Here is a 20,189-nt window from a genome sequence, read left to right on the forward strand (position 1 = left end):
AAGTAACTCACATTGGAAAACATAATCCCAGCTATCCATGATGGGATTTAAATTAGCTGTTACCACTCAAGAAAGAGATCTTGAAGTCATTGTGGATAGTTCTCTGAAAACATCTGCTCAATGTGCAGCTGCAGTCAAAAAGGCTAACGAAGTTAGGAACCATTAGGAAAGGAATAGATATGACAAAAAATGTCATAATGCTTTTATATAAATCCATGGTACACCCACATCATCATAAGGTTTACTCACTGCTAACGGCACCTCCTGCTGGTCATATTGGGAATTTGTTCTGCCAGGCTTGTGCACTCTCCCTCCAGTGGTGTCTTCTCCCATCCTGTCTTGGATTTGCAGTCTTCTCTTTGTGGCTTGGCCCTCTGGCCAGGTCACTAAGGTACTCCTGTCCCAGGGAATTCAAAGTCCTTCCAGGCCCACTGTCCGTCTAGCATCTCCAATGCCCTCTCCACTTCCTAGTGGCTGGTAGGGGACCACACCCTCCAGCTACACTGGGTTCCAACCCAAAGACCCTATAAACAAGCAACCAAGGTCTCTGCAGGATATGACCCATTACTTCTGTTTCCCTGGACTTCTCTCCCTCATATATCTCCCCTGGGTTTGCCAGCCTTCCAATTCCCCTCACTTAGGGAGTAACTGCAGCCTACTTTCCTGCCTTCCTTCCGCCTTTCCCAGCAACTCACCCCCTCATGGGCTTTTTACTGGCCCTGCCTGTTCCTGCCCAGCTGAGCCTACTGCTAATTAGTGGCATGCTTCCTGGCTCTTCCAGGCGCACCCAGTAGAGTTAATTGGCCTGCCTGGCCACCTTACTCCCTTTCAACCCTGTGTGGGGTGTACATGTCATCAAATACCTCTTGAATACTGCATGCAGATCTGGTCGCCCCATCTCAGAAAAGTATATTGGAACTGGAAAAGGTACAGAGAAGGGTGACAAAGATGATTAGGGGTATGGAACTGTTTTCCGTATGAGGAGAGATTGACACAACTGTGACTTTTCAGCTTGGAAAAGAGATGACGAGAGGAGATATGATAGAGGTCTGTAAAATTATTAATGGTGTGGATAAATTGTATAAGCAAGAATATAACACACAAACCAGAGCTCACCCAATTAAATTAATAGGCAGCAGGTTTAAAATAAACATAAGGGGGTACTTTCTCACACAACACACAGTCAACCTGTGGAACTCATTGCCTGGGGATATGGTGAAGGCCAAAACTATAACTGATTTAAAAGAAAAATAATTAGATAAGTTAATGGAGGATAGGTCCATCAATGGCTATTAGCCAAGATGGTCAGGGACTGAATGACAGAGGGTGGATCACTCAATAAATTTGCCTGTTCTGTTCATTCCCTCTGAAGCATCTGGCACCAGTCACTGTCAGAAGACAGGATACTGGGCTAGATGGTGTGACTCAGTAAAACCATTCTTATGTTTTTAGTTCTTTTTGTCAGGTATCACAACAGATGATATTGGAGATATACTTACTCATTCCAGCTATTAATCTCAGAGTGGTAAGTGTCAAATGAGGGTGGTGCAAAAGCAAACTGAAAAAATAAAGAGAAAAAAAATCAACAGGAATAGATGATCCACATCCATGAGTTCTGAAGAATGCAAAGTAAACTATGCAGTCTCTCACTGAAATGAGCTATTACACTAGAGGAATGTAGGGTGTTGGGTTGATTTAAAGAATTATAGACCAGTGAATCTTAATTCAGTAACAGGAAAATTGGGTGAAGGAGTAATTGGAATGAAAATTAAAGAACCTGGATGAAGGACAAAGAATTTTCCATGCCTCTCTCTCCTATTTTGAATGTGTCAACTAATCTATGGCTAAACAACCAGTTGACATTTATTTGGATTTACAAAAAGCCATTGACAAAGTCCCTCACCAGGGTCTATTACAGGAACTAAGTAGTCTTTAGATGAATGTTAAATACAGGCATAGATCAGAATATTTTTAAAAATAGAAAGCAAAGAGTAGGAATAAATTGTAACTTTTCAACTTGGCAAAAGGTTAGCAGTGGGTTGCTAAGAGGTTTTATGTGAGGGTCTATGTGATCTAACACACCTCTCTAACTACATGAAGCCCCATTGGCTTTAATCTAAGATTTAGATGAAATATGATTTTGGTGGGTTCTGTGTGCAATTAGGGAGATGCCCGCATGCAGTCAGTTGTTGGATCAGGAACTTGTTTATATTAATCAAGATTAGAAAATACTGAGAAACTTCAGAGGGACCTAACAAAGCTTGGTGAGTAGAGAACAGGTGACCTGCTAAATTCTACTGTGATAAATGCACACTGGAAGAAATAATCTAAATTTACTTTCACATATTGCTGGGTTATAAATGAATTGCACACATTTAGTGGGGGAAATGGCTTTGTTTTTTTTATTCTCTTAGAAACCTCTTCCTTAAAACTTACTTGTGGTGCCTGGAAACTAGTACTATCTGACACAGCTATACCAGCCACCATTTGTGACTCCTGAGACCAGTGCCATGACTAATATATATACAGACACACATCTGGTTTTGCTCTGACTGTGTCCTCCCGTACCCCTTTCAAATTTCCATTTCTTTATTTATCTGTTGAATTTATCCCCTAAATCTTAGATTGTGAGCTCTCTGGAGCTGGAACTGTCTTTGTTATTAATTGTCACAGTTGTGTAGTGTCCCTTGAACAAAATGAAACAAAACAAAAATACCCCATGATTCTTGTTATTAGTAGAGTGGGTCAGAAAATGGAACTTCCATGTCATGGGAAACTCTGACATTTCAAAATTAATGTTCATTTCAAATTGGAATATAAATTCAAAGTGAAATACTATGAAAAAAGTAAGCTCAAACAAAATGAGAGTCAGAAAGATTCACTTCAGCTTTCTTCCTGTGAAAATGTTGTTGAAATTGACATATTCCTTCAAAATATTTTAATTTCAGCAAAATTGTATTTTCCAATAGAAAACTGTTCTGTCCATTTTTTTTTTTGACCAGCTCTCATTATTACATTTGAGAGAATCAAAAGCTAATTAGTGGGATTTGATCAGGCTTTTAGGTTGGCTGGCTGATATCCTACCATGTCCTCAAAAGTTCTGGAATCTGATATTTTAATGAAAGGAGTGTGACAGTATAATTACCATAAATTTTATTCAAGCACTCAAACAAAAATAAAAAAAAATCAAGAAAACATATCCAAGCTAAGTTATTATTAATATTAACATAAAGTAATACAACTATCAAATCAACAAGTTAAACTCAATATAGGATTGGAATTAAACAATCCAATTAGCTAATTATTAAATTAATATTAAAAATAATCAATCCTTATAAATTCTGAAGAGGATTCTAAGAAGGTGGAAGCCATTTGATATAAATCAAAACTAAAGAATTTTATCAAAGTTAATCATATCTATTTTTACAACTATTTAAGAGCTTAATACTGAAACCTAATCATCTGGTGTTTAAACCATAACCACAGAGCCAATGATAAGGTCCCTCTCTTAGAATTCTATTTTTATGTGATGGCTAACATGATGACTAACTCTTCCCTCCCGTCTCCCCTTGCACTTCCTCAACAGAGGTAATACAGACTGTAAAAAAAAACAAAAAAAAAAACCACTCTTGATAAGCAGAAATTTTACAACTGTTATTAAGCAGAAATTACAGACAACAATTTCAAGTCTCTCAGGACTTTGAAATATAGAAGACAGAACATTTTTTAATAAATACTTTGAGACAATATTTAGGACTGTCTAAACCTGAGTAATGCAGCCACACTTTCATGCCCTACAAGTAAAGAATATAACATAGCCAGGATGCCTCCCAAGAACAATTGACTAAGGGAAAATAAGATATCTAAGATAACAGCAGTTTTCAACTCTTCAGCTCTAGTAGTTTTCTGAACTCTCAAGGAGCAAGAGCTGCAGCCAAGGAGCCAGAGAGTGATATTCTGCTGAGACAGTGCTTCTGGCTAGCAGACCTTCTACAGGTTCAGAGAGACTGGTCAAAGGGTGGTATAGCTTGTTTGTTGATGTCATGACCCAAGGCAGTCAGTCTTGGAGATTCTGGAATATCTGTCTCCTCTAGGGCAAATCTGCTCTGCTTTAGCTATGATTATTATGGTTAGTAAATTGCATTGACTGTGTTGTACAGAGCCTCCCTACAAGATCTTCTAATCAGATATGAGGCCTACCTTTAACACATGTAAATTGGACCAATCAGATTTGAATAGGTCATCTTTAGCTGGCAGGTATTTTGGAAAAGTCCTGCTTTAATAAGCAATTTTAGTGATATTCAGCATTCTATGTACCATGGAGACTGATGTCTGTGACCTTTCCCCCCAATAAGAAATGCAGTAAGACCAATTCTGAGGAAACTGATGTTCTTGTGTGGATCAAAGGACTTGAGATAACATTATGTCACCAGTTTATGGAAAGTTCAACATTAAAATTCTGTAAAAATAGACAGTTGAAAAGAGAACTCTAGCAACAACCAGTCACTCAATATTCATTCACCAACAAAATTAAAAATAAGTTCAGAGTTTGTATTTTTCTAACAAATGAGACATTTACATTGATCCCTCTATTTTTTAACTGAGCTAGAAGTCAGACACTTTATCTTCTGAAATCTTTATCTTGATAGAGGAAAGTCACTTTAAAGCCCATCAGGATGATACCCACTTGAAACATACAATTTTAAAAGTTACGAATTCCCATATAAGATATTCTTCTCATAGATTAGATAAGTTGAAAAAAATAAATACAACACTTATTTATGAACTCTGGTTAGCAGTGATCCTGAAGCTATATTAAATAAGTGAAGAATAGGATTCTTACCAACTACTATCAAGTTTAATATATAAATAGAGAGAGAGACAATCAGATCTAAGTTATATTTTTTATGTGCTGCCAAGGGTCAAATGAAAACAATGATTAAAATAAAGGTTTAATAATAATCATAGCTAAAGATTTATTTTTAACATATCTGTACATTTTCACATTCCAACAAACCAATTATCTCCATCAGTTTTATTCCATTGTGCATTTATAGTACTATATGTGTGAATTAGAAACAAGTGAAACTTAAATGGTGTGATGTTCTTGGGAATAGTGGGATCCTCAGTGCTGTTAGAAATGAAAAAAACTATTTAATGATGCACTAAAAGCGTGACTTCTGAACCTAAAATAATGTTGTTGGCATGAAGTTACTTGCTTTCAGGTGATGTAAAGTGAAATATTACTATGTAACTTAGAGACTGTCTAAGTTTATAAAGTAATATTTCTCTTTGTTCTCTCCCATTTTATAGCTTCTCAACAGCCCTTATCTTCTTCTTCTTTTTAATTATTATCATTACTTGTATTTTGGTAGCACTCAAAGGCCCTAATCAGAATGGGGCTTCCCTTGTTCTGAATCAGTTTTTTAATTATATAGATATAGATATCCATTCCTACTGTGTCCAACTGTTCTCAATTCGTAATGTCCTGCAAGCAGCATGGATCTTGAGGGGAGATTTGGAGGAGTCCTTACAGGTCTGTTGGGGGAGATGTTTCACGTTTAAGAAGCAAAAAGGAGGAGAGTCTACAGACACTTGTGACAATTCTGATGTGGGACAATTATATAAGCAAATGAACAAAGCTGGCATCATTGGCAGAGCAATGTGGAAAGACTCCAAAAAGGAGCTGGACTGGGTTCTGGGTATTTAGTTTTAGCTGCAGGTGAGTGCAAACACTGGGCAGCTGTCAAATCCACTGGCTGCTGCTCATTTTGGACTAGCCTGCATCCTAAATGTAGGTGAGAGAACACTTTCTGGACCTGAACAGTTTAATTTGCAGTTGGCACCTACCAAATTGAGAGTGGCTTATCAGCTATCCAGGACCAAACTTTTATCAATAAATCTAAAATACTAAGGCACTGATAATCCTTTCCTGATCAGAAAAGATTCAAGACAAAAAATTTTGCTAGGAATTTCCATCAAGATTCCTTCACTTATATACTCAGTGGTGGAGTTTACCATCATTTCCTTTCACTATGGAAAAGTTGCCTGTTAGAGTTCCAGCCCCTGGAAAACATCTCCAACCTCACTATGGCTAGCTGCCATCTTGGTTCCATAGGATTATAGAATCATAGAATATCAGGGTTGGAAGGGATCTCAGGAGGTCATCTAGTCCAACCCCCTGCTCAAAGCAGGACCAACCCCCAACTAAATCATCCCAGCCAGGGCTTTGTCAAACCTGCTATTAAAAACCTCTAAGGAAGGAGATTCCACCACCTCCCTAGGTAACCCATTCCAGTGCTTCACCATCCTCTAGTGAAAAAGTTTTTCCTAATACCTAAACCTCCCGCACTGCAACTTGAGACCATTACTCCTTGTTCTGTCATCTGGTACCACTGAGAACAGTCTAGATCTATCCTCTTTGGAACCCCCTCTCAGGTAGTTGAAAGCAGCTATCAAATCCCCCCTCATTCTTCTCTTCTGAAGATTAAACATCCCCAGTTCCCTCAGCCTCTCCTCGTAAATCATGTGCTCCAGCTCCCTAATCATTTTTGTTGCACTCTGCTGGACTCTTTCCATTTTTTCCACATCCTTCTTGTAGTGTGAGACCCAAAACTGGACATAGTACTCCAGATGAGGCCTCACCAATGCCTAATCAAGTGGAATGATCACATCACTTGATCTGCTGGCAATGCTCCTACTTATACAGCCCAAAATGCTGTTAGCCTTCTTGGCAACAAGCACACACTGTAGACTCATATCCAGCTTCTCATCCACTGTAACCTCTAGGTCCTTTTCTGCAGAACTTCTGCCTAGGCACTTGGCCCCTAGTCTGTAGCAGTGCATGGGATTCTTCCGTCCCAAGTGCAGGACTCTGCGCTTGTCCTTGTTAGAACCTCATGAGATTTCTTTTGGCCCAATCCCCTAATTTGTCTAGGTTTCTCTGTATCCTATCCCTACCCTCCAGCATATCTACCACTCCTCCCAGTTTAGTGTCATCTGCAAACTTGCTGAGGGTGCAATCCACGCCATCCTCCAGATCATTAATGAAGATATTGAACAAAACCAGCCCCAGGACCGACCCTTGGGGCACTGCGCTTGATACCAGCTGCCAACTAGACATGGAGCCACTGATCACTACCCATTGAGCCTGACGATCTAGCCAGCTTTCTATCCACCTTATTATAATCCATTCATCCAGCCCATACTTTAACTTGCTGGCAAGAATACTTCCCCTGTGGCCAAGAACACTGCATGGCCCTTCTCCATGAAGGTATCCTATTCCCTGATGGAAGGATCTGCAAAATATGTAATACAGCCTGAGGTTATTTTAACTTTTTCAGAAAAGTTCTGTGGGGTCAGAGAAGGGATGATGGCAATCTCCCCCCTCCACCCAAACACACACACAAGCTGGATCCCACCTCCAGCCTGTCCCAACTTCAGCGCTGATCTGTACATAGAGATATCTCTGTAGAGTCCATGGCGTGGCAGGGGCAGCACAGAAACTCTTACTTAGTTAAATAAAATATCTTATTTTACATCTGTCTTAGGGTTGCAGAATTCTAGCCAATTTACTTAAATTCTAGCTAATCCTATTATACCTCACGTTTATATAACTATAATTTCAATTGTTGTAATTAAATAGACTACACCATAACTGATATTAAAAAAAATTTGAAGCGTGTTCCTGAGAGTTATTACTTAACCTAGGTCAAAGGCATTTTCTTGTGAATGGATCCCTATTGTTTTCAAGCAAGTATATTAAAATATAAAAACCTGTAGCAGAAAAATGATTAAAATAATTCACAAGGTCGTGAAAAAATCTTTCCCAATTTAATCTCAGATAGTTGCATTTTCAAATAATCCATGCACCTGAAATATAGTAAACACTTTGCGGAGTATTTGAACCACTTTTTGTGTTTGCACAATCTCAAGCACATTGTAACACTATTGGAAGGTAATATGTAATACTAATTGGATGTCAATCTTGTGGAGGTCTTGTGTTGCTGTTTCAGCAGATTGGCATTTGAATGCTATCACTACAGTGAATGGCACAATATAAGAAGCTACAGACAGCCTTAAGAAAGGGCTAGAATGAACCCTTCCGAGGGAGTATAGTGAAGCCATCACATCTCAGAAAATGCCTTAGAAAACTGAAACAAGTGTCCTAGCTGAAACATGAATGCTAAGCACGTAATCACTTATGGAGCCAGTGACTCCCAGCAGTGAGTCCTAGAGCACAGCTTTTGAGCCATGTCTTAGGAAGGTGCAGCAAGCACTCTCATATGCTATGGATCTGCAGTTGTGGCACTCTTTGGATATAGTAATTAAATTACTGTCAGGCCTCAGAACTGCCATGTGTTGCAGGCAGAGCAGGCATTGTTGATACTAAGAGTAAGCGCAGTAGGAGAAGAGCAGGAAGACAGTGAATATCCCTTTGTTATTGCATTAAGAGAATAAATACTAAAAATCCCTCATCTTGTTTCTCTGTTCTATTCATTATTACACATACCTCTTTCTTACTCATTTCCTCTCTATACTGCACAGTCCCAGTCTTTTCAGTCTCTTCTCATATGAAAGTGTCTCCAGCCCTCTAATAATTTTCAGTGCTCTTCTCAAGACCCTACTAATTTCTGCTTTATGTTAATTGAAATAGGATGACTGGACACAAACTGTATTCCAGGTAAGGGACTACCATTTATTTATATATTGCTGTGTTATTTTCTACCATCTCCTTTATGCATCATAACATTGTTTGTTTTAAGACCTCCACAGCACACTTAACAGAAGTGTTTGTTGATCTGTCAATGGTGCTGCCTGGATTTTTCTCTGGAGTGGTTAAAGTTCATTTAGAACTCAGACATGCATGAGTAGGTCACATTATTCCTTCCAATATGCCCCTTCCTCAACAGACAATTTCATCCACTTTCATGCTGCCCATTCACCAAGGCCCCTTTGAATTTCTTCACTCATTCTATGTGTCTTGATGAATCCAAATACTTTAATATTGTCTTCTGTTAATGTAACCATCTCACTATTCTCCCAGATCATTAGTTAATGTATCCAATGATATACACTGTCCTAGTACAAAACCTTGGCTCATCCCATCTTTACCATGTTGAAAACCATCTATTTATTCCTGCTTTTTGGATGAAATCCTGGCCCCAATGGAATCAAAGGGAGTTTTGCTATTGACTTTTATGAAACCAGGTTTTCACCCTTTGTTTTCTGTCCAGGTCTGTCACAGCTGAAGATTGAGCCCAGATGACATAGATCTAAATATATATTATTCTATATGAAATAAAAAAACAGAAACAAGAGAATAACCTGTGTCAGCTGATAGCTCATCAGCCAGGGGAAGCAAGGGAGAAAATCTTCTTCCCAGCACTTAGGAGGGAGGCACAAACATCAACGAAGAAGGGTGAGGAGAAGGAAGGAAGGTGAAGGAAATCAGGAGTCTATCAAATGAACCTGATATTTGTGAGCAGAGGAAGAGGAAATGGGAATGTTTATGAGGAACCAGGAAGAAGGGAAAAGGGAGAGAGATCATTTAGATATATGAAGGAGATGGCTATGAAATAGCACACAGATGCACTATAATGGTGGGAGTGATAACAGATTCATGTGAATTAGCAAGTTTGCAGTTAAAGATCAGCTCCTGTGCTGGTTTTCTTGGTGATCATAATTTCTAAACTACATTGTATTGTACCCAACATTCTGCACTATCAGAAGTAAAAGTTAAAAATAATCACTTTTGTTCCGTAATGAAAAATCATTCATCTTATTTCACAACAAGCAAACATCAGCACCAGTAAAGATAATGGATGAGCTGTACTAGAGACAATAACATGAACAGGGAAGTACAAAAATTCTTGGCCAATTATTTAACCTTACAGATAGATGATGGATAACCCTTAATAGTATAGGGTTGAGTGGAGTGCTTGGCATAGAAGTTAGTCTAAATTAATCTTTTAAAAATGTTTTTGTTGGGTCATCTGACAGGCTCCCACTCACTGCAAAGTCCCAGAATGCAGTGCATAGTCTCTAGCATTTTTATTCCAATACTGCCATTTTGTAACCTTTTGGATATAACAAAATATAACAATAATGCTTTCTCAGGCACAGCAGTGATCAGAAGGTGGCCAGCAGCATGTCAAAGGGATATCAAAGAGTTAAAACAATAATATTAAAAAAAACCTTCACAGTTTTCAAATCAGAGCAATATGCCTACCAAATATCCTTCCCCATAGTGACAAATAGGCCAGATACCTTGTTTCAATGAAATTTCTGAAAGCTCTGATGTCTATACATGAAGCATCATGATATGCTGGAGTGATAAGAGACAACTAGTGAAACTTCCTGGGATCTAAAAAGAATGATTATAAAGAATTACTTATAAGAATGATGGCCCTCTGCACATAACTATAGGATTAACTTATTTTTGACATAAACCAATAATTTTGCACTTCACCTTCAAAGCTATTTTTGGCTTTTGGAGCTTCCCTAACCTTTTAGTTCTCTCCATTACCTTCTCCTGAAAAAGTAGTTTAAATGCAATAATATTTTGATTTATAGCTTACAGTCTATTGGGTCTGTTGGGTGGATTAATAATAAGACTTTTTCAATAAGGGGAGAGAGAAGTCCAGTGAAGTTCTTTTCAGAAAGGAGAGGAAGTTGACCTTACAACAGAAGAGACATGTTCCATAAGTCATCACCCAAACAGAGCAAAAGGACAAAAACCTCTTCCTCCATCTGATTCATTCTCTCATTTGATTAACTCACGGCTTCCAATCTTTGCTGGCATTATGCTGCCTTGTCACCGGCACTTGTCCTCAAGATCCTTGCTTCTAATTCATAAACAAGAATCTCAGGTAGGAATAGAGAGGGTATTTTACCTCTGTATTGGGAACTGCTATGACCGCTGCTGGAAAACTATATCTAGTTCTGATACCCACAAATAAAGAAGGATATTGATATGTTTGGAGAGGGTTTAGAGAGGAGCCATGAGAATGATTAAAGGATTAGAAAACATGTCTTAAAGTAAGAGACTCCAGGAGCTCAATCTATTTAGCTTAACAGAGAGAAGGTTAAAGGGTGACTTGATTCTAATCTAAGTGCCTACATAGGGAACAAATATTTATTAATGGACTCTTCAGTCTAGCAGAGGAAGGTATAACACAATACAATGGATGGAAGTTGTAGCTAGGCAAATTCAGACTGGAAATAAGGTGTACATTTTTAAGTGACAGTAGTAGTAATTCTTCTGATTTCAGTGGCCTTTGCACTTAGCATACACAACATGAAAAGTGAGATGGTGGATAAGGTATACACATTCTACAGTAAGGCATGACCGGCCTCCCAGTTCCATACTTCAGTCACCTCCAGTCAAGAGTAACTCCCTATAAGTGTAAAGATTATCAGAGACTCTACAGCAGCTCGTGGCTGTCAAGTTGACTGCACTGGTAGTATATGGGTCATCTCAGGACCCATATGTAAATCCATGGTAGAGATCATCCTCGAATTGAGGGGTAGTATTAACTAATGATGTAGTAGGGTCTGAGGTACCTTGAATATTAAATGTTTTATTTAACATCACATTTTGACCAATTCTTTAGATCCCAATTTCTGGGGCTAGATTCTCAACCCCACTCTAGCTATTCTCTACATTTTCTGCAGTTCAAAAGGGTGATATACAGTAACCAATATGTTTCTTGAGTAGGTGCTCTTTCTTTTCTGCTTAGGTAGTGAACTGGTTGTCACACTAAAATATTTTAAAACAATGGAACTTTCACGTATATATCCCATATCTGTGAAAGGGAAATAACTAGCCAGGACTGTTTTTGCACAATGTTATGTATTTAACAAATTTCCAATGATGTCAAATCCTAGATTATGTCATGTGCCCTCAGAAAATGGGCCATGCAGATCACCTGGTGGGGGGAGGGGGTGGCAGAATACTTTTCGATCTCAGGGCATGGGCTCCAGCACAGCTTTTCTGCTGCCACTACTACACCCCACGTAAGTCTCAGCCTTCCCTTCATCCCTCCCACCATCGCAGTCATGCTCTAAGTGGAAGAGTTATCAAGGACAGCTCTGCTGCACACAATGATTGTCAACCAATTCTGCAATCGCTCTGTGACCTCCTCACCCTTATCATGAAGCAGAACCTTGGCAGCTGCACTGCTTTGCACCTTTGGGATGGAGCAGGCAGCTTCGGCCTTCCATCCTGTGCAAGTTTGGGAACATCCATCTTCAGAAGATGTTGCATAACAACTATCTCCTTCAAAAACTCTTTTCGCCATAGCAAGAACAACATTCACAACACTGGCATTGAATCTACCTAAATGCACTCCTCCCCTCCAACCCCCCAGAAAAAAAAACCTCACCAAGAAGCAAAAAATAAAAGCAAACAAACAAAATTCTGTAACAAACAAACAAATCAAGCAACACAAACAAATGAAAATATCCCAAACAGTGTTTCATTTAAAGGAAAGAGCACCAGAAATTCCATGAAGTCCACTGAGGACTTTTGATGTTGCTGTTGATATTATATGAAAGATATTCAGGTACTATGGTGATGAGCTTTAGTATAAAACCCTAATATGGATCCATGTACCTGTCGAAGGAGACAGAGGAATTTTGTTTAATTTTATATTTCTTTTTGAGCTTTCACTTCTGCAACCCTTCAATAGCTCTTACTTTTTACTCATGTAGAACTCATTAATTGGTAGTTGAAAAAAAATAGAAAATTTTCTGTTGAAAGATGCAGTTTTGCCAGTGTTGAAATATTTTTCAGGAATGTGTGAATTTCAACAAAGTTTTCAATCGGAAGGTTTTATTTTACTTCCTCTTTTCATTTCAATAAGGTGGAAGTCATTTCGGCTTTATCATCTTGATTAATTTTGGTTAGGCTTTTATATTATATCACAATATTAAGTATAATACATTATATGTACATATCATGTATACATATATAATATCCTATATTTAATATTAAGGTCAACACAAAATGAATTGAAATATAATGTTTCAACATTATCAAAATGAATCACTTCAACATTATCCAAAAAAATGTTAACAGTGGATCCAAATAATTTTTTGTTTTAATTTTCATTCCACTGGAAATTCATTCATTTTGGATTTTTTGTTCCAATTTGGAATGAAAAAAAAAATTAAGAATTTTCTGCAGAATGGAAATTCTAGCTTCCAAACAGCTTTCTTCATCATAAATACCCTGTTGTGGTGGATTATATTAGCCAAAGATTTGTAAGAGTCTATGGAAATGAACATATTATTTCTGTTTCCATTCAGCATAACGTTCTAAAGACTCTAGCCAGGGACCATCTCAAAGTTCACAATCCCCAAGGAAAAGGAATGTGAACTTTGATAGCAATGTAACATTTCAAACTGTGTATAGCACTCTTTCAATTTGACTACATTTGAATTAATTTGTGGACTTACTCCCAAGTGATAATCTTAGCCTGATCTTTGACTTTCCATGGACTCATTTTTTTCCAGTGATATTTTTATGTTCCATGTTATGGTTGGTTCACTTCTTCAACTGAATTCATTTGGTGGGAAAGACACTCCATTGACTTCAAGGAAGCTATACTGATTTACAGAAGGCCCCGTAGTGGTTATTTTCTATGTGCCCCTGAATCCTTGCTGTAATTGTGTGTAGTGTTTATAGTATTTAGAAAATAAAACATTTTAAAGTGCCAGATTCTGCCACTCCTATTCACAATAAGTTGTACATTACTTTGGAAGTTGTCCCATTGAGATCAGTGGAACTATTCACAGAGTAAGGTACTACTTAGTATAAGGGCAGCAGAATTTGGTCCTAATTACAAAACAACTTGTACTAATTTAGGCTAAGTATGAAACACAAGTTAGCAAAAGAAAATTCAGAGTTAAGGCAGTATGAGCTTGTTGAATCTCCTAGTCATATCTCCTTGTGAATAGTTATAGCAGAAGAAAGAGGCCTATATGATGCCCTTTCTTGGAAAACAGCTCAGAAGAAACTATACATTTGAAAGCTAATTGTTATGTTGTCAAGTGCAAAGACAAAGCCCATTGTATAGAAGCAAATGCTACAGATATTCTGTTATGAGCTCAGATTCTCCATGGGCCTGCATTCTGTGTTATAATGTATACCTGTGACAAATGAGAGCAAAACATAACCATTCTGATTTGGTAACATTTTATAAGTGACCACAAGGTGTGAGGCACTGAAGAATCAGGCTCAGGAAATTGGTGTAGCAGTGCAGTGGCACATTTAACCACTAGAGGAGATGGACAAGAGGATCCAGGCAAGACTGAATCTACAGGACAGCCTGAGCAAGTCTGCCAAGGTCACAAAGACTAAGGGCTAGAATAAAAACAAAAAGGCTTGGGAAAACCCAACCCCTATTTACTCCTCTCAATATATATATATAGAGAGACAGCCTCCCTCTAGTGGTTTTATATATATATATATATATATAGTGACAAAGCTCTGTCCTTGCCTCCGTGGGTCCCACGTTTCCTGGCAGATTTCACTAGCCTCAGAGGCTCACTGTGACCCTCCATTTAACCCTTCTTTCTCTAGAGACAAGGGTCACAGTCTACTGAGCCATTTTCATCATAAGCCAGCAAGGGAGGTAAGGAGAAGTTATCCTTTCTTGCACAGTCTCTGTTGTCTCCCAGTCTCAGTGATTAATCAGGAGGTAAAGGGATGGGGGGAGCCCAGGCCCACCCTCTACTCCAGGCCAGGGACCCTAATAGTATCAGCTATGGTAGTTGACCTTTTAGAAACAGGATATGTACAATTCCCTGGGCTACTTCCCCCACAGCAGCCCTCACTTTCTCAAGCTCCACTTCACCCTTACCTCAGGGCCTCCTTCCTTGTGCCTGATATGGTGTGTACTACTCAGCCTCTCCAACAGCACAACTTCCTCCCACAGCTCCTGACATGTACACCCACCTGACGAACTGGGAGGCTTTTAACTAGTTTCAGCCAGCCCCTTATTGGCTTCAGGTGTCCCAATCAACCTAGCATTTTCCCTGCCTTCAGGAAAGTTCTTAATTGGCCCCAGGTGTCTTAACTGACCTGGAGCAGCTGCCATTTCACTTATCCTGGTACCAGGGATTTGTTTAGCCTGGAGCTTATATATCTATCTCCCGCTACTTTTCTATAGCCAGCTGGCCTTGCCAGTGTGGTGAAGGGCAGGAGGAGAAAAAATAAAGGGACACTGAAGGTATATTTTGAGAGAGAGAGAATAAGGTCAAACTGAAAGGGCAGAAATGAGATTGGGGTGCCGAACAAGAATGAGTGAAGAAGGAGAGCAATTGGGAAGGTGAGATGTTGAAAAAAAAACATGTAGGAAGGTGAGAGAGAACTCAACACAGAAAAATACTATATGTTACAGAAAGTATAAATATGAGGGAAAACAGAAGGAGGAGGAAGGGATGCAATGGTATACAGATGGATAGAAAAAAAGGAGTAAGGAAACTACTCCTAAGAAAAAAAGAGGAAGGAAAAGGATTATGAACAATCACAAGGGACAGGTACTATTTTTAAAATATTATTGAATAGAAAGTATCATGGCATAATGTTAATGATACCATTCTCAATGTGCTGGCCACACTGGATGTAAATTACCTGGTGAGTATTACACCAGGAATAAATACATTTGAAATTGTGGCACATAGTTAATATTCATGGCTTTAGATATAAAGATGATGCATGCACACAAATAGGATAACCATATTCAGCAAATTATAACTTTTCCATTGACGCCTTATATGACATACTTTATATAAGATTTGTAGCAATTGTCTATCAGTGGCAATACTAGCTATATAAATGGTCATGTTTCGATCATACGGCAGCACACAACTGCTCTCCCATTTTGCTGTTTTCGGCTCTGTTGTACACAGTAACATTTTTTGGGTGGAGGTGGGGAGCAGCTGGGGTTTGAAATGTAGTGACTTTATTGTGTTAGCAATGGAGATTTTCAGTCATAGTATTAGAAGCAGTAATGATGTCCTGTGCTGGGCCATATGCCTCCCATGGCTAGCACATGATTTTTGACGGTGGGGAGGGATAGCTCAGTGGTTTAAGCATTGGCCTGCTAATCCCAGGGTTGTGAGTTCAATCCTTGAGGGGGCCATTTAGGGATCTGTGGCAAAAATTGGGGATTGGTCCTGCTTTGAGCAGGGGGTTGGACTAGATGACCTCCTGAGGTCCCTTCCAACCCTGATATTCTATGATTCTATGATCACCTGCAGTTCTGAGGTCATTGACAAGGGACTGTGTGTGTTAGTACACATGGATAAAATGTTGAAAGTTAAGGATACAATAGCAATACCTGTGGGTGAAAGAGTTAAAATAAGACCAAAAAAAGAAAAGGAGAAAGTAAAGAAACAGAGTAACAGCTCTGTGAACCTTGAGGAGGAAAGATGAGCAGTAAAAGGAAGCAGTTGTGGGGAGAGGTACTACAGATAACTGAAGTGGTACAATGAATGAATGAGAAATGATCTCTGTATCTGCATGAGTATAGGCAGAGATCCCCCATAAGGTGACAAATTAAAGCTTTGCCTTCACTCTTCACTGGCCTTCATGTCCCTTGAGGCACTGATTGGCATGTAAGAAAGGACTGCTCCAGTGGCTGATTAGGTGCAAATGAAGAGCATGATCTGTAAGCTATTGGGGGATAGGATTAATAGCATAATGAGTCTTTTCTGCCTTCTCCAATAAAGTGTTGAAAATAAAATAAAGGGGGAAAGAATGAAAATTTGAAGAGAAGGAGAGAGTGGGGAAGAGGAGAAGGGTAAAAACCATTAGGCTCATGCACAATGAGATGCAGGAGGAGAAGAGTGGTGTTAACATGAATTACTAATATTCCTGAAGTGTTTGCAGATCAAGAATAACAACAGTATTCTAAGATCAGATCAGTTTAAAATCTTTAAAAATCTTAATGATTCCCAAAGCATTTATTTCCTTCATGAAATTTCCTGGACTTTCAAAATTGAATCTGTGGAAGAAAATTACTGCCCTCTGGGCAATCCCCACTGGCTTTGTAACCATGTGCAATGCCTAGAAGGCACTTGAGAAATGTGAATAGACCAAAAGATAGGCAGAGAAAGAAGATAAATATCAAAATGTTTTAAAAATTTGTTACATTACAGTTAAAGGTACTGAAATTGAACTGCAAATATACTTAAATTGCATTCCATAAAAACAGAATCCGACAAGAGAAGACAAAAAAGGTTTTGAAAATGAGGAGATAATGAACTTTTCTGGATATTGATCAATCATGATGACTAGAATTGAAAGGGCAACTGTAAAGAGTGATGATTAATATTATGAGTACATGGCTAAGATATGGAGATAACATACACTGGAGTTTTTACAACTGCTTTAAAAGACCATACATTAAGATATTTATGTTGACCTGTAAACTAAGCACAGTGCTTTGCATGTATGTACACACAAAAATATACACTAAGGCACATTCCTTGTCCCGATGTGGTTAAAAATCGCAATAAGATAGGACAAGGAGATCATAAAGAGGAGAGAGTGATTGGCAGTGTCATGGAGCAGATCGATCAAGGTGCAGGACCAAAAAGATAAATCAGTGCAACAGGATCTTTCCATCAAATCTGATTTTTGTTTATTGATTTTTTTTTAAAAGGATTTTCTTAGCAAGAACCTTTTATTCCAAACCGAGATTTTCACATGCATCAGAAAGGAACTACAACTATAATTTAGGACTTGAGTTTTATTATGAAAAACTGGATTGATTACTACATTATGGAGTGACAGGAGGGTTTCCACAGTTTAGGTTGCAAATCAGTCCCCTTTAAAAACATTGTTTTTCACTTCTCCCTAAATTCTACAAATAACAGCCCATAAGGATGAAAATTGGTAGGTTGACCTGGAGGTACTATTTTTCTACCAAGTTTCAGAGTAGCAGCCGTGTTAGTCTGTATTCGCAAAAAGAAAAGGAGTACTAGTGGCACCTTAAAGACTAACCAATTTAGTTGAGCATAAGCTTTCATGAGCTACAGCTTCACATACAATGGGGAATGTCACATACAATTCACATATTCTGGGGAGCTCCAGAATTCTAATTCTAATTCAACCCTCTCCACTCCATATATAGTGGGTACTCACTATAGGACAATTCTTATGCTAGTTTTGCTCATCCATAATTCAAAAAGAACATAGCATAGAAACATGAATGGAGCCCCCATCCTGGGACTGCATGAATGGCTTGAACCCCGTGGTCTGGAAGGAAGGTATTTGGGGCTATCTTTGGGATTCACAGCTGCAGCTAGTCAGTCTAAATATGACAGGTGAAGAAGCTAATAGAAAAGGAGTACTTGTGGCACCTTAGAGACTAACCAATTTATTTGAGCATAAGCTTTCGTGAGCTACAGCTCACTTCATCTCACAAAAGCTTATGCTCAAATAAATTGGTTAGTCTCTAAGGTGCCATAAGTACTCTTTTTCTTTTTGCGAATACAGACTAACACGGCTGTTACTCTGAAGAAGCTAACCTGGCTGTGAGGGCATTTTCAAAGAGCCAGCTGAAACTAGCTAGCCATTAGAGGGGATTGGGGAATCATCTTTGTCTCCTCATCCATGTCTCATCACATCTGTAAGTTTGCATTTGAAGCAGGTTCATTTGAAAGGGACTTGCAGTGAGGAAGCTGAGGATGTATGCTGGAAGTAGGAGAGGACAATTTCTGGAGAAAGAATACTTAAGAATGTAAGAAGAAAATAGAAGGAGCATGGTTGGCCTTCTTGTGGCAATGTCTTCCATTTTCCCTGCATATACCCTTCCCTTCGGTCTTGTGCATCTATGCCAATTTTCAGGCTCCTCTCTGAATGCTTCTCCACTATGCTGCCCAGAGGGATGTGTGGGGCAACTGCTCAAAAGGAAACAAAGGGTAGGAATAAATGCTAAGTTTTCAGAATGGAGAGAGATAAATAGCAGTATCCCCCAGGGGCCTGCACCAAGACCTGTACTATTCAGCATATTATAAATGATCTGGAAAAAGAGGTAAACAGTGAGATGGCAAAATTTTCAGATGATACAAAATTACTCAAGATAGGTAAGTCCAAAGCTGACTGCAGAGTTACAAAGGGATCTCAAAACTGGGTAACTGGACAAGAAAATGGCAGATGAAATTAAATGTTGATAAATGCAAAGTAATGCACATTGGAAAACATAATCCCAACTATACGTAAAAAATGATGGGGTCTAAATGAGCTGTAACCACTCAAGAAAAAGATCAGGGAGTCACTGTGGATAGTTCTCTGAAAACATCTGCTTAATGTGAAGCAGCAATAAAAAGTGTTGGAAATCATTAGGAAAGGGATAGACAATAAGACAGTAAATATCATAATGTCACTATGGGTATGTCTACACTACCAAATTAGGTCGAATTTATAGAAGTCGTTTTTTTAGAAATCATTTTTATATATTCGAGTGTGTGTGTCCCCACAGAAAATGCTCTAAGTGCATTAAGTGCATTAACTCGGCGGAGTGCTTCCACAGTACCGAGGCAAGCATCGACTTCCGGAGTGTTGCACTGTGGGTAGCTATCCCACAGTTCCTGCAGTCTCCGGAAATGAGATTCAAAAGTTCGCAGTTCTTTTCCTGTCTACCTGGCCAGTGCATCTGAGTTGAGAGCACTGTCCAGAGCGGTCACAATGGAACACTCTGGGATAGCTCCCGGAGGCCAATACTGTCGAATTGTGTCCACAGTACCCCAAATTTGACCCAGCAAGGCCGATTTAAGCACTAATCCACTTGTCGGGGTGGAGTAAGGAAATCAATTTTAAGAGCCCTTTAAGTAAAAAAAAAGGGCTTCATCATGTGGACGGGTACAGGTTTACATCGATTTAACACTGCTAAATTCGACCTAAAGTCCTAGTGTAGACCAGGGCTATATAAATCCCTGGTATGCCCACATCTTGACTGCTGTGTGCAGTTGGTCATCCCATCTCACAAAAAAATATATTAGAACTAGAAACGGTACAGAAAAGCGCAACAAAAATGATTAGGGGTGTGGACCAGCTTCTGTATGAGGAGAGATTAAAAAGACTGGAACCATTCAGCTTAAAAAAGAGATGATTAATGGGGGATATGACAGAGGTCTACAAAATCATGAGTGGTGTGGAGAAAGTAAATAAGGAA

Source organism: Caretta caretta, chromosome 1 (assembly GCF_965140235.1).
Source record: "Caretta caretta isolate rCarCar2 chromosome 1, rCarCar1.hap1, whole genome shotgun sequence".
Classification (NCBI taxonomy): Eukaryota; Metazoa; Chordata; order Testudines; family Cheloniidae; genus Caretta; species Caretta caretta.